Below are 11,565 nucleotides of genomic sequence, written 5' to 3'. Positions count from 1 at the left end.
CTCTCTCTCTCTCTCTCTCTCTCTCTCTCTCTCTCTCTCTCTCTCTCACACACACACACACACACACACAATAAATAAACTTTAAAAAAAAATGAATTGTCCTTTTTTTTTTACAACTACAGGCATGAACAGAAATCCTTTCAGGTTATTCTATATCCCTTTGTTTTGCTAGAACCATTTTATACAAATTCCTGTATTACTTTATAATAAAATAAAACCTTAGAGAGTTGTCTCCACCAAGTTTGCCAACTTTTTTGTAGCAGACATTTGTTGCTTATATTGACCTGGCAGCCGTTCCCCTGCCTTTGGTAATGACACTCCAAATTTCTTACAAGAAACCATCCTTCCACTACTCTAGATCTTTGTAGTTTGGATGTAACATCCCAACCTTAGAGCACAGGGATAAAGTTGCAACCCAATCAGAGCCTGGTAATTGAGTATTTCTGTTGTACCAGGCACTATTTTAAGCACCTTGCAAGTATCAACAACTTTAAACTTCAACCCACTGACGTAGGAACCATTGTGGTACAGGTGAAGAAACCAAGGCTTGGAGAGGTAAAATAAGTTGTCCAAAGTTCTAAGAACAGTAAGTGATGGAGGTGCCTGGGTGGCTTAGTTGCTGAAGCATCTGACTCTTTATCTCATCTCAGGTCTTGATCTCAGGATCATGAGTTTAAGCCCTGAGTTGGTCTCTGTTCTTGGCATGAAGCCTACTTCAAACACAAAACAATACCAGTTAAGTGATGGAGCTGATCTGGTTCCTGAGTCCATGGTCTCAACCATCACATTATGCTGCTTCATCTAGCAGGAATAATGCTAAAAGGGGCTGGGGGAGGGGACTCTATCTTTTTTACTTAACTTAAATCTAAGGATTTCACCTTAGAACTAGTGGGGGTAAGAATGAAACAATCACAGAAGGAAGCGGAGTTAAGAGAAGATGCGAGATTTTTGACAATATCATTCGAGAACATAGATTCAGCCATTATTGAAACCATGATGCTTCTAGGCTTCTCAGTGTGGAAGCCAATAGATTCCTTTTCCGAAATCAGTTTGAATGGAGTTTTCTATCCCCTCAACAGAAAGCGCCCTGAACAATTCACTTGTATGTCACTTGTAGAGAATAGGTCGGGCCATTCACCTGCAATAACAGGCCTCCCCCTCCTGAGGAGTTTTTCCTCATAGGCCCTCGCTGAGGAAAATGACTGGAGATAATTAATTCGGATATTGATGACCACATTATGTGCATTCTGACCCTATTCCTATGGCCACAGCTGGTCAGCAACATAGCCTGTGACTTTTGAGAGAAACATTGTTTAGTTGGCACACACATATCCTCCCAAGAATTTAAACCAGAGATGCAGAGGAGTCAATTAACTGACAGCAAAAGGGAAATGTAGTTAGTTATAGGTGATAACATAGGTGAATCATATGAAAAACAGAAAGTCACTAGAATAGGCACCTTTGTGCCCTAGATTGAGAGGAGGAAATTTTTGGAATTCTTGTCAAGCACCTGAGCTGTCATCAGAACTGCTGGATTTAAAGCAATATCCTGCTGACTATCTAATCTCCCAAAAGCCCAGCCATGTAGCTTCAGTCCCTGCGTCATCGTTCAGGACATATCCCACTGTATGATAGTCCGTTTCTCGTATATTAGACACCGAGTTCTTTCAAGGAAGGGAGCACGTGTTTATTCACCTTTAAATGGGCAAGCTAGACACACAATATTCAAAATATTAGTGGTTTTTTTTTTTTTTAAATCACAGCATATCTTTAAAATGTAGCAAAATGGGGATGCCGTGGGTGTCTCGGTTAAATGTCTGACTTCAGTTTAAGTCATAATCTCACAGTTTGTGGGGGTGGTGCCCTGCATCAGGCTCTGTGCTGACAGCTCAGAGCCGGGAGCCTTCTTTGGATTCTGTGTCTCCATCTCTCTCTCTCTCTCTCTCCCTGTCTCTCTCTCTCTCTCTGTCTCTGCCGAGGGGCAGCCCCACGTGTCCTGGCTCTCAAACTAGATAAGCTTAACTGACTGAGCCACCCAGGTGCCCCACAAAAGGCAATTTTCCATGGACTATGCTTTGGGCTATAAAGAAGAGATGATCACGTATCCTTGAAAAATGGATGGCTTGTTAAAATGTTATGATGGAAACATGCAAAGTATTGGTAGTAGCACTTACCCTAGCCAGAAGATCAGAAGTCAGGAAAGGCTTCCAGGAGGAAGTATAAGCCTGAGCTTCATTTTGACCGGTGCTGTAAAGGGAGGACAAATGTTGAATAAAATATAGCAAATTCTCCCCTTTATTAGTAATCACAGAAATGCTAATACCATAGTGAGATAATCATTTTAAAGCCCTTTCCTTTGTAAAATGTAAAAAGTCTGAGAATACAAGGATGTAGAATAACAGGAATACTTAGGCATTTCTGGTAGAAGTGTATATTGGTACAACTATCTTGGCATAACCTAAAAAAATAAACCATGTGTTTTCCCTATGACCCAGCAGTCCACTCTTACTGTTGTATAAAAAAACCTTTGCGGGGCGCCTGGGTGGCTCAGTCGGTTAAGCAGCCGACTTCGGCTCAGGTCATCATCTCGCGGTCCGTGAGTTTGAGCCCCGCGTCGGGCTCTGTGCTGACAGCTCAGAGCCTGGAGCCTGTTTCAGATTCTGGGTCTCCCTCTCTCTGACCCTCCCCTGTTCATGCTCTGTCTCTCCCTGTCTCAAAAATAAAAAAAATAAAAAAAAAAAACCTTTGCGTACATGCACCAGGACACATATTCAAGAATGTTTATAACACCATTGTTAATAAAAGAAAAAAATACTCAAAATTACTCGAATGTCTAACAAGAGAATAAACATATTTTCAATAAGTCACATGATGAGCATTATACAAAAATAGAATGAATAAACTACAGTTACACACATGAGATATTGAATGAAAAAAAGACAAGTCAGAAGTCTATATTGTATGATACCATTATCAATGAAGATTAAAAACTGGCCTATGTAATAATCTACTGTTGAAAGAAACAACAGATTTTTTTTTTTAAACCAAAGGGTATTTCAGGGTAGTGGTTACCCCCTAGTTATTATTTCCCTTCTGGAGGAAAGAAAGGTGATGAGAAAAAAGAACATATATGTAGCCTCGATGGTTTTGGTAATGTTCTGGTTCATAAACTCAGTAGTGGGTTCACTGGTTTTCATTTTATTATGCTTCATAATTTACATATGCATTACATCAATACAGTAAATATTACATAATTTTAAATTAAAAATAAATTATGCAATCATGTCTATATATACTTAGAGAAACATATTTTATTTTGCTTTTTAGAATTTTACATAAATGGAATCATAGAGTTATTCAATTTTTACTCAGTAGGGCTAGGATTTTTTTTGGTATGTTAAATCAGTATGTAGAAATATACCTAATTTTGGGGTGCCTGGATTGCTTAGTCGGTTGAGCATCCAACTTCGGCTCAGGTCATGATCTCAGTTTATGAGTTTGAGCCCCACATCAGGCATACTGACAGACTGCTGTCAGCTTGGAACCTGCTTCAGATTTTCTGTCCTCTTCTCTCTGCCCCTTCTTCACTGGTTCTCTCTCTCTCTCTCTCTCTCTCTCTCTCTCTTTCTCTCAAATAAACATTAAAAAAAATGAGGAGTTCAGTCTTTAAAATTAGGTAGATGTTTTAATGTTTTTATTTTTATTTTTGAGAGAGAGAGCAATTGGAGGAGAGGCAGAGAAAGAGAGGGAGACACAGAATATGAAGCAGACTCTAGGCTCTGAGCTGTCAACGCGGAGCCTGACTTGGGCCGAGCCCATGAACTGTGAGATCATGACCTGAGCCAAAATTGGGGCAACCCAGGTGCCCCTACCTCATTTTTTTTAAGTTTATTTATTTTTCTCAGGGGTGCCTGCCTGGCTCTGTCAGTGGAGTATGTGACTTTTGATCTCGGGATCATGAGTTCAAGCCCCATGTTGGGCATTGAGCCTACTTAAAAAAAAAAAGTTTGGGGTGCCTGGATGGCTCAGTTGGTTAAGCATCAAACTCTTGATTTTGACTCAGGTCATGATTTCACAGTTCATGGGTTTGGGTCCTGAGTCAGGCTCCATGCTGGCAGTGTGGAGCCTGCTTGGGATTCTCTCCCTTTCTCTCTGTGACCCTCCCCTGCTTGTGCTTGCTCTCTCTCTCTCCCTCTCAAAAATTAATAAACTTAGGGGTGCCTGGGTGGCTCAATTTTTTTTTAATCTTTTTAATTAATACACTTTAAAAAAAAGTTTATGTTTTTCAGGAATCTCTATACGTAACATGTGGCTTGAACTTAGGACCCTAAGATCAAGAGTCCCGTGCTCTTCCAACCAAGCCAGGCAGGTGCCCCTGAATATTTTTAAAATTGCTACATTGGGGGTGCCTGAGTGGCTCAGTTACGTCTCTGATTCTTGACTTCAGCTTCTGTTCCTGGGATTGAGCCCTGAGCCAGGCTGTCAGTGCAGAGCCTGCTTGGGATTCACTCTCTCTCCTTCTCTTCCCCTCCCCTGCTCCTGCACTCTCACTCTCACTCTCACTCTCTTTCTCTCTGAAAATAAATAACTAAATAAACATTTTTTAAAATTGCTACATTGTATTCCATAACATGGTTGTGTCACAGTGTATGGACTAGAATTTTCAGAAGCAAATAACAGACCATTCAACTCAAACTGGCTTAAACAGTAGGGAAATGTTTTGGCTCATCCCACAGAAAGAGTAGATAGGCTTCCCTTCAGGGTTGAGTGATCCGGAGGCTCCGTAATTTTATCAAGAACAAGGTTCTTTCTGCCTTGCTTTTTTTCTCTTTGCTCTACTCTCTACAATGTGGGCCGTCTTCTTTGTGTTTTTTTTTAAGCTTTCATTTTTATTTATTATTTTTTTAGTAATCTTACATCCCATGTGGGGCTCAAACCCATGATCCCAAGATCAAGAATTTCATGGTCTTCCAACTGAGCCAGCCAGGCTCCCCAATGTGGGCCTCATTCTAAGGACAGCTACCCTCAAGGTCATAGAATGGCTATATTGAGCCCATGTGCTTTTTGATTCAGGAAAGAAACCAAGTAGATTTCAGAAGCTCTTCTAGAAGATCAAGGAAGAACATTCCAGAAGCTCCAAGAACCTGAATTGAATCGCATCCTACACTGAGTTTCTTGCTCTTGCCTGAAACAATCATTGGAAAATCAGGCCTCCCCCTTGAGCTAAGAGTCCAGTCACCTTTCTCCGAAACCCAAGGTCTCCACTGGGGAAAAGTAGACATTTAAACAAAATTAGAATTCTGTTAGAAAAGAGGAAGAGGGAAATAGTTACTGAGAAGGCAACCATCATCCACTATATAATTTATTTAATAATTCCCTTATTGATGGATATTTGTTTCTATTTTGCACACATTTAAACAGTTTTGCAATTACCATCTTTATACATGTTTCCTTAAAAATACATGAAACACCGGGGCGCCTGGGCGGCTCAGTTGGTTAAGCATCCGACTTTAGTTCAGGACATGATCTCACAGCTCCGTGAGTTCAAGCCCCACATCAGGCTCTGTGCTGACAGCTCAGAGCCTGGAGCCTGCTTCTGATTCTGTGTCTCCCTCTCTCTGCCCTGCCTCCACTTATGTTTGGTCTCTCTCTCTCTCTCTCTCTGTCTCTTGGAAATAAACATTTAAAAATTTGAAAAAAATACATGAAATATTTGTCTATAATTCTCTAGAACTGATATCAAGGCAAGGTGGAAGGCTATGCTAATTTCTAAACTTGAACAGATAATACCAAATAGCTCTTCAAAAGGGTTATATCAATTACATTTCTACAAATAGTTTAAACTTGACATACATATATATATACATATATATATACATATGTATATATATACACGTATGTATAAAACATTCTAATGGGAGACAATGACATTTAATTTAACTTTTATATCTCTGACTTTCTGTAATAAAGGAATTTTTTTCTCTTTCTTTTAAATTTATTTATTTATTTTGAGAGAGAGAGAGAGAGAGAGAGAGAACATGCATGGGAGGGGCAGAAGAGAGAGGGAGAGTGAGAGAGTCCCAAGCAGACTGTGCTTTCAACACGGAGCCTGTTGTGGGGCTGGAATTCATGAACCATGAGATCATGACCTGAAATCAGAAGTCAGATGCTTGGGGCGCCTGGGTGGCTCAGTCAATTAAGTGTCCGACTTAGGCTCAGGTCATGATCTCGCGGTTTGTGGGTTTGAGCCCCATGTGGACTGTGTACTGTCAGCCTGGAGCCTGCTCTTGATTCTGTGTCTCCCTCTCTTTCTGCTCCTCCCCGCTCTTCTCTCTCCCTCTCTCTCTCTTTTTTCTCTCTCTCCCTCCCTCAAAAATAAATAAACATTAGGGGCGCCTGGGTGGCGCAGTCGGTTAAGTGTCTGACTTCAGCCAGGTCACGATCTCGCGGTCCGTGAGTTCGAGCCCCGCGTCAGGCTCTGGGCTGATGGCTCGGAGCCTGGAGCCTGTTTCCGATTCTGTGTCTCCCTCTCTCTCTGCCCCTCCCCCGTTCATGCTCTGTCTCTCTCTGTCCCAAAAATAAATAAACGTTGAAAGAAAAAATTTAAAAAAAATAAATAAACATTAAAAAAATTTTTTCATTAAAAAAACAATAGAGACACTTAACCACCTGAGCCACCCAGGCATCCCTAAAGGTACCTTTTTCAATAACTGTTATCTGAACCCAGTCTCCACCAATCCAATAAAACTACATCTACTTTTTGCTAAGCCCAATGGATATTTCTTCACCTTTATCTTATTTTACTTTTCTAGCATGTAAGGTTTCTGACCACTGCACTCTTTCCTTGGCTTCTGTGTCCCACACTCTTCCTCCTACCTCTCTGCTTCCTCTTGTTCATTCTCCTTTGGAAGGTCCTCTTCTTATGCTCATATCTTAAAATGTTGATCTTCTGTAAGGCTTGCCCTCCCTACTCTAATGATTCCACAGCAAACTCGTGTACTCTTAGGGCTTCAACAACCATCTCTTCCCAGGTCTATTTCTGTAGCCTATATCATTTCAGTTCCCTTCTCTTATTGGCCAGCTACCTACTAAGTACCTCCACTAGGACTATTCCCTGGGCACTTCAAACCCACAATGGGCAAAACTACACTTACCACCTCCCTTGTTTTTGCAACTATCATCACCATCCAGGACATTTTCATCACCCCAAATAGAAATTTCATACACATTGGGTAGTCACTACTTATGACCCACTCTCCACAGCTCCTGGCAACCACTAACCAACTTCCTGTCTCTATGGATGTGCTTATTCTGGGCACTTCCTATAAATGGAATCACAGAACATGTGACCTTTTGTGTCTGTCTCCTTTCGTTTAGTATGCCTTCAAGGTTCAGCCATCTTACGCCACGTGACAGCACTTCATTCCTTTTTAGGCTAAAGAATACGCTGTTGTATGAATATGCCACATATTATTTAACCATTCATCAGTGGATGGACACTTGGGTTGCTTCCCCCACGAATAATGGTACTATGTGCATTTGCGTGCAAGTTTTTGCTTAAACGTGTTTTCAGTTCTCTTGGCTATGTCACTGGAAGTAGGACTGTGGGATCATATGGTAGTTCTATGTTTAACTTTTTAAAGAAATGCCAAACTGGTTTTCATAGCAGCTGTGCCACTTTACGTTCCCACCAGTGAGGTTTGAGGGTTCTGTTTGTCTACGCCATTGCCAGCACTTGTTATTCTTTGGGCTTTTTTCTCCCAATTATACCTTTCCTGCTTGATGTGAAGCGAGATCATTAGGGTTTTGATTAGCATTTCTCTCATGACTAATGATGCTGAGCACCTTTTCATGTGTTTATTGGCCATTTGTATATCTTCTTTGGAGAAATACCTACTTAAATCATTTTCCCATTAAAAATTTTTTTTGTATGATTCATTTTTATTTTTGAGAGAGAGAGAGAGAGAGAGAGAGAGAGAGAGATCACAAGTGGGGGAGGGGCAGAGAGAGAGGGAGACACAGAATCTGAAGGGAGACACAGAATCTGAAACAGGTTCCAGATTCTGAGCTGTCAGCAACAGAGCCCCATTCGGGGCTCAGACTCGTGAACCGTGAGATTATGACCTGAGCTGAAGTCGAACGCTCAACTGACTGAGCCACCCAGACGCCCCCCTTTTTCCATTTTTAAAAAATATTTATTTATTTATTTATTTTGAGATAGAAATAGAGAATGAGCAGTGGAGGGGCAGTGAGGGGAAGACAGAGAATCCCAAGCAAGTTCTGTTTTTTAAAAGATTTTATTAAAAATTTTTTTAATGTTTATTTTTTGAAAGAGAGAGAGTAAGGGTGAGCTGGGGAGGGACAGAGAGACAGAGAGAGAGAGAGAGACAAAGAATCCAAAGCAGGCTGTGCTCTGTCAGTGCAAAGTCTGACATGGGGCTCAAACCCACAAACCATGAGATATGGCCTCAACCACTCAACCAACTGAGCCACCCAGGCACCCCAAAAGATTTTTTTTTAAGTAATCTCTATACCCAGTATGGGGCTCGAGCCTACAAACCCAAGATCAAGAGTTGCAGGCTCTACCAACTCAGCCAGCTAGGCGTCCCGTGATTCATACAAGTTTTTAATTTTGATGAAGTCCAATCTACCTATTTTTTCTTTGCTTATGCTTTTCGTGTCATATTTAAGAGACTATTGCCTAATATAAATTATCGTAGTCTGTTCAGGTCACAAATATACCCACTGGCTGGGTAGCTTACACACAGCTGATTTTTATTGCTCACAGTTCTGAAAGCTAAAAGTCCGAGATCAGGTTGCCAGCATGGTCAGGTGAGGCCACTCTTCCCAGTTGCAGACTTACTGTATCCTCATACGGCGGAAGGAGCTGTGGGATGTCTTTTATGAGATTAATCCCATTCACTAGAGCCCCATTCCACATGACCTAATCACCCCTCAAAGGCCCAGCCTACTAATAGCATCAGCTTCAGGGGTTAGAATTTCAACATATGAATTTTGGAGGGTTACAAATACTCAGATCTTATCACAGGGTCATGAGGACTTATACCTATACTTTTTCTAAAAGTTTTATACTTTTATTTTATTTTTTTTTTAATTTTTTTTTCAACGTTTATTTATTTTTGGGACAGAGAGAGACAGAGCATGAACGGGGGAGGGGCAGAGAGAGAGGGAGACGCAGAATCGGAAACAGGCTCCAGGCTCCGAGCCATCAGCCCAGAGCCTGACGCGGGGCTCGAACTCAGGGACCGCGAGATCGTGACCTGGCTGAAGTCGGACGCTTAACCGACTGCGCCACCCAGGCGCCCCAAAAGTTTTATACTTTTAACTTCTTTAGGTCTTGGATTAATTTGAGTTGATTTTGTATTGTGATATAGGGATCCAAATTCAATGTTTTGCATGGATATCCAGTTATCTCTGCACCAATTGTTGAAAAGACTATTCTTTCCTTCATTGGACAGTTTGGAACTCTTGTCAAAAATCAGTTGAACAGGGGTGCCTGGGTGGTTCAGTTAGTTAAGCATCAGACTCTTGATTTTGACTCAAGAGGTCATGATCTCACGGTTCGTGGGGTCTATTCTCTTGTGATTCTTGGGGTTCTCTCTCTGCCCCTCCCTGCTTGTTCTCTCTCTCTCTCAAAAATAAATAAGTAAACATTTTTTAAAAATCAACTGACAAAAATGGATGGGTTCATTATGGACTCCCAATTCTATTCCATTGATCTACATTTCTTTCTTAAAGGATTTTTTTGAGAGAGAGATTTAAGATTTTTATTTGTTTATTTATTTATTTATTTATTTATTTATTTATTTATTAGAGAGAAAGAGTGTGCATGCAGACATGCAGAGAGGGGAGGGGCAGAAAGAGAGGGAGAGAGAGAATCTTAGGCAGGCTCCATGCCCAGCGCTGAGCCCAACTAGGGGCTTGAACCCATGAACCGTGAGATCATGACCTGAGCCAAAATCAAAAGTCAGACATTCAACCAACTAGACACCCAAGTGCCCCCATTTATCGTTCTATATATTTTTTTTTAACTCTTCTTTTTAAAGTTTATTTACTTATTTTGAGAGAGAGAGCAAGAGTGAGAGAGAGAGAGAGAGAGAGAGAGAACATGAGCAGGGGAGAGGCAGAAAGAGAGGGAGAGAGAGAATCTCAAGCATGCTCCATGATGTCAGCTGTCAGCGTGGACCTCTATGTGGGACTGGGGCTTGATCCCACAAACCATGAGATCATGACCTGAGCTGAAATCAAGAGTCGGACGCCCAACTAACTGAGCCACCCACCCAGGCTTCCCTGTCTTTTCAAATTTCTTTTAGTAATGTTTTGTAGTTTTCAGCATACAAGTCTTTCATCTCCTTGGTTAACTTTATTCCTAACTGGTTTATTCTTTTTGATGCTATTGTAAATGCAATTTTTTTCTCCTGAAACCATAAAACTCCTAGGAGAAAATATAGGTGGTAAGCTTGACATTGGTCTTAGTCAATTTTGGGGGGCTTGACACCAAAAGAAAAATTAACAAAAGCAAAAGTAAACAAGTGGGACTCCATCAAACTCAAAAGTTTCTGCACAGCAAAGGAAACCATCAACAAAATGAAAGGGCAACCTACCGAATGGGAGAAAATATTTGCAAATCATATATTTGATAAGGGGTTAATTCCGAAATATGTAAAGAACTCCTACAACTCAATAGCAAAATAGAATATTATTTTCATACAGTTGGCCAAGAGGTACATAAAAAAGGCGCTCAACAATACTAATAATTAGGGAAATGCAAATCAAAACTTCAAAGAGATATCATCTCACCCCTGTCAGAAAGGCTATTATTAAAAAGGCAAGATATAACAAGTGGTCGTGAGGATGTAGAAAAAAGAGAGCCCTTGGGCACTGATGGTTGGGAATGTAAATTGGTGCAGTCACTATGGAAAACAGTATGGAAGTTCCCCCTAAAATTAAAAATAAAACTACCATATGATCCAGCTTCTGAAGAAAATGAAGGAAAAAAAAAAAAACTAACTTGAGGGGTGCCCGGGTGGTTAAGTGTCGGACTCTTGGTTTCTGCTTGGGTTATGATCTCATGATTAGTGGGTTCGAGCCCCACATCAGCCTATGTGCTGACAGTAAGGGGCCTGCTTTGGATGCGCGCGCGCTCTCTCTCTCTCTCTCTCCCCCTCCCTGCTCATGCTTTCTCTTTCTCAAAAATAAACTTTACAAAATTTTATTAAAGGAAAAAAACTAACTTGAAAATGTTAAATGCAAATGCTGCATCATTGCAGCAGTATTTACTACAGCCAATATACGGAAACAACCTAAATGCTTGTTAATGGATGAACGGATAAAGTGTGGTATATATACACAATGGAGTATTATTCACTCATAAAACAGAATGAAATCTTGCCATTTGCAACAATACCGATGGACCTGGAGGGCATTATTTTAAGTGAAATAAAATTACTGTATGATTGCACTTTTATGTGGAATCTAAAACAAACAAAACTGATAGATACAGAGAAAAGACTGGTGGTTGCCTAAGGGTAGGGTGGTGTGTGT

This window comes from Herpailurus yagouaroundi, unplaced genomic scaffold (genome assembly GCF_014898765.1).
Source record: "Herpailurus yagouaroundi ecotype Mexico unplaced genomic scaffold, PumYag 141, whole genome shotgun sequence".
Lineage (NCBI taxonomy): Eukaryota > Metazoa > Chordata > Mammalia > Carnivora > Felidae > Herpailurus > Herpailurus yagouaroundi.
This window is presented reverse-complemented; position numbering follows the sequence as displayed.